Below are 4,978 nucleotides of genomic sequence, written 5' to 3' on the forward strand. Positions count from 1 at the left end.
ATCCAACCCTCCCGAGACTGAGTGCACAGTAGAGTAACAAGGCAGGCAACATTACTCAGTTGAATGCTTGCAGTTAAAATGGACGAACATAGAAAATGTGATTTATGTGATACTGGCATAGTAGGCTAGTTATTATATTATACATGTAGGCCTGTACAATTGAATTAGGCATATCTTCCTCATCATTAATTTGATTAATAGCCCATGTGTATTGCCTTTCGTCTCCACATGCACGGGCATTTACTATAATGACCGCCGATGATGTTTAGGCTACATTTCAACATAAAGTCAAATTAGAATAAACTTTGACATCTCCAAGGCATACGTTAATTAGAACTTTGGTGCACCCATTGGCTGAGCATGGCATGTACATTTTATGATCTATTAGAAAGTGTTCTCTGCTGCTAAGTTTGTTAACGAACAACAGATTTTTATTAGGATGGCGTAAAACACTATGTACAAAAAAAATAATACGTGCGTTCGCTACCCAGACAGGTGATTTTTATGCATTTTATGACCTGACAGAAAATGTACATGGGACACACTCTTTTCACGCATTTTAGCCAGTCCCATACGTGGGCGTCGGTTTCAAAGTGTAATGACAGTCCCAATGGCATGGGATTGTCCGATGCACGTCAACGGTCTACCGAGGCTGGGTCCAGTTGTTTTAGCTAACATTCCACTCCCTGCCACTCCGGTCATTTCCCATGTCTCTGGCAAATGCCATGGAGTAGCCTACAAGGAGTGGAATGAACGAGCTGAACTGAGACCATAACCAGGCAACTCCACCTGGGATCTAATTCATACATTAAGCTATGATGGGTTTATACTTTATAGTTTACTTTAGCAAAAGTACATGAGAGGCCATGTTTTATGACATTTTTATCATGGCTGTGTATTAATGCTTTTAATACAATGGGTTGACAGCATTAAAAATCAAGATTATTTCCCAAACGATCAGTTTTTAAACAAAACATTCACTAACACTGGTTGTCAAGTGACATTTTAGGCATTCTCTGATCATTACTTATTTTGTGTTTATTAGGATATTAAAGCATCAAGTACTAGGATTAGGATATACAGTATCTGAGTGTCTCATAGTGTTATTGTAAGAGTATCGTTCCATAGTATAGTAATTCCATACCCAGCATTTGGAATTCAGTTTATGTCCTCCCACTGCTAAAGGGTGGAGATCCCTCAGATGCTAATAACAATCGTCCTATCTCCAAACTCCCTGTCCTGGTAAAAGTCTGAATCCCTAGTGAATTCACTATCCTGGCCAAACTCTATGAATCCGTAGTGAACTCACAGTTAAAAAACTTATTGAAAAGAACATACTGAGCGGTGTTCATTCTGGCTTTAGATCGGGGCACAGCACCACAACTGCAGCTATGGCAGTGGCAAACAACACCATTAATGCACTTGATAAAAAGCAACGTTGTGCTGCTCTGTTTGTGAATTTATTAAAGGCCTTTGATTCCTTTGACCAGGAATAGTTGCTAGCTAGACTCAGTAACAGTGGTCTCAGTGAAGGGGCAGTAAATTGGTTTAGGAACTACCTTTCTGACAGAACACAATGTGTATATACTGACAATCACAAATTTCTTGAGATTAATAGTGTGCCCCAAGGTTCCATTTTAGCTCCTGTGTTGTTCTCGATTTTTATGAATGATTTGGGAAATGGGATGCAACCAGCAAAGTTACATCTATATGCAGATGATACGGTTATATATTCATGTGCTCCTTCTCTGGTTCAGGCTGTTGAAGAGCTCCAGACTGATTTTCAGTCACTACAAGCTTCCCTTTATGGTCTCAAACTGGCCTTGAATATACAAAAACCTAAATTCATGGCAGAGCTAAAACTCTGCCAGAGAATGTCAGCATTGTCACATCTGATGGTTTATCAAATGAAAAAGTGTCATCCTATAAATACCTACAGTTGAAGTTGGAAGTTTACATATACCTTAGCCAAATACATTTAAACTCCGTTTTTCACAATTCCTGACATTTAATCCTAATAAAAATCCCCTGTATGAGGTCAGTTAGGATCACCACTTTATTTTAAGAATGGGAAATGTCAGAATAATAGTAGAGAGAATGATTGATTTCAGCCTTTATTTCTTTCATCACATTCCCAGTGGGTCAGAAGTTTATATACACTCACTTACTATTTGTTAGAATTGCCTTTAAAATTATTTAACTTGGGTCAAACGTTTCGAGTAGCCTTCCACATGCTTCCTACAATAAGTTTGGAGAATTTTGGCCCATTCCTCCTGACAGAGCTGGTGTAACTGAGTCAGGTTTGTAGGCCTACTTCCTCGCACACACTTTTTCAGTTCTACCCACAAATGTTCTATAGGATTGAGGTCAGAGCTTTGTGATGGCCACTCCAATACCTTGAATTTGTTGTCCTTAAGCCATTTTGCCACAACTTTGGAAGTATGCTTGGGGTCATTGTCCATTTGGAAGACCCATTTGCGACCAAGCTTTAACTCCCTGACTGATGTCTTGAGATGTTGCCTCAATATATCCATATAATTTTCCTTCCTCACGATGCTACCCATTTTGTGAATTGCACCAGTCCCTCCTGCAGCAGAGCACCCCCACAATATGATGCTGCCACCCCGTGCTTCACGGTTGGAATGTTCATTATGGCCAAACAGTTCTATGTTTATTTAATCAGACCAGAGGACATTTCTCCAAAAAGTACGATCTTTGTCCCCATGTGCAGTTGCAAACCATAGTCTTGCTTTTTTATGGCAGTTTTGGAGCAGTGTCTTCTTCCTTGCTGAGTGCCCTTCAGGTTATGTCGACATAGGACTCGTTTTACTGAGATGCTGTTTCCTCCAGCATCTTCACAGGGGCATTTGCTGTTGTTCTGTGATTGATTTGCACTTTTCGCATCAAATTACGTTCATCTCTAAGAGACAGAACACATCTCCTTCCTGAGCGGTCTGATGTCTGTGAGGTCCCATGGTGTTTATAATTGCGTACTATTGTTTGTACAGATGAGCGTGGTACCTTAAGGCGTATGGAAAATGCTCCCAAGTATGAACCAGACTTGTGGAGGTCTACAATTTTCCCATGATGTCAAGCACAGAGTCACTGAATTTGAAAGATAGGCCTTGAAAAACATCCACAGGTACACCTCCAATTGACTCAGTAGCTTCTAAAGCCATCACGTAATTTTCTGGAATTTTCCAAGCTGTTTATTAATGGCACAGTCAAATTAGTGTATGTAAACTTCTGACCCACTGGAATTGTGATACATTGAATTATAAGTGAAATAAACTGTCTGTAAACAATTGTTGGAAAAATTACTTGTGTCATGTGTAACAGTATAACTTTAGACCGTCCCCTCCCCCATACCCGGGCGCGAACCAGGAACCCTCTGCACACATCAACAACAGTCACCCACGAAGCATCGTTACCCATCGCTCCACAAAAGCCTCGGCCCTTGCAGAGCAAGGGGAACCACTACTTCAAGGTCTCAGAGCAAGTGACGTCACTGATTGAATCGCTATTTAGCGCGCACCACCGCTAACTAGCTAGCTATTTCACATCTGTTACACATGCACAAAGTAGATGTCCTAACCGACTTGCCAAAACTATAGTTTGTTAACAAGAAATTTGTGGAGTGGTTGAAAAACGAGTTTTAGTGACTCCAACCTAAGTGTACAGTCGTAGACAAAAGTTTTGAGAGTGACACAAATATTAATTTTAACAAAGTCTGCTGCCTCAGTTTGCATGATGGCAATTTGCATATACTCCAGAATGTTATGAAGAGTGATCAGATGAATTGCAACTAATTGCAAAGTCCCTATTTGCCATGCAAAGGAGCTGAATCGCCCCAAAATATTTCCACTGCATTTCAGCCCTGCCACAAAAGGACCAGCTGATATCATGCCAGTGATTCTTCTTGTTAACACAGGTGTGAGTGTTGACGAGGACAAGGCTGGAGATCACTCTGTCATGCTGATTGAGTTCGAATAACAGACTGGAAGCTTCAAAAGGAGGGTGGTGCTTGGAATCATTGTTCTTCCTCTGTCATCCATGGTTGCCTGCAAGGAAACACGTACCGTCATCATTGCTTTGCACAAAAAGGGCTTCACAGGCAAGGATATTGCTGCCAGTAAGATTGCACCTAAATCAACCATTTATCGGATCATCAAGAACTTCATGGAGTGCGGTTCAATTGTTGTGAAGAAGGCTTCAGGATGCACAAGAAAATCCAGCAAGCGCCAGGACCATCTCCTAAAGTTGATTCAGCTGCAGGATCAGGGCACCAACAGGACAGAACTTGCTCGGGAATGGCAGCAGGCAGGTGTGAGTGCATCTGCACTCACAGTGAGGCAAATACTTTTGTAGGATGGCCTGGTGTCAAGAAGGGCAGCAAAGAAGCCACTTCTCTCCAGGAAAAACATCAGGGCCAAACCGATATTCTGCAAAAGGTACATGGATTGCACTGCTGAGGACTGGGGTAAAGTCATTTTCTCTGATGATTCCGCTTTCAGATTGTTTGGGACATCCGGAATAAAGCTTGTCCGGAGAAGACAAGGTGAGCGCTACCATCAGTCCTGTGTCATGCCAACAGTAAAGCATCCTGAGACCACCACCACCACTCACAATTTTGCCTATGAACACAGCCGTGAATAAAGAATGGAACCAACACATCCTCCGAGAGCAACTTCTCCCAACCATCCAGGAACAGTTCGGCGATGAACAATGCCTTTTCCAGCATGATGGAGCACCTTGCCATAAGGCAAAAGTGATAGCTAAGTGGCTCGGGGAAAAAAACATCGATATTTTTGGTCCATGGCCAGGAACCTCCCCAGACCTTAATCCCATTGAGAACTTGTTGTCAATCCTCAAGAGGCTGGTGGACAAACACTAACCCACAAATTCTGACATACTCCAAGCATTGATTATGCAAGAATGGGCTGCCATCAGTCAGGATGTGGTCCAGAAGGTAATTGAC

Source organism: Oncorhynchus masou, unplaced genomic scaffold (genome assembly GCF_036934945.1).
Source record: "Oncorhynchus masou masou isolate Uvic2021 unplaced genomic scaffold, UVic_Omas_1.1 unplaced_scaffold_7___fragment_6___debris, whole genome shotgun sequence".
Lineage (NCBI taxonomy): Eukaryota > Metazoa > Chordata > Actinopteri > Salmoniformes > Salmonidae > Oncorhynchus > Oncorhynchus masou.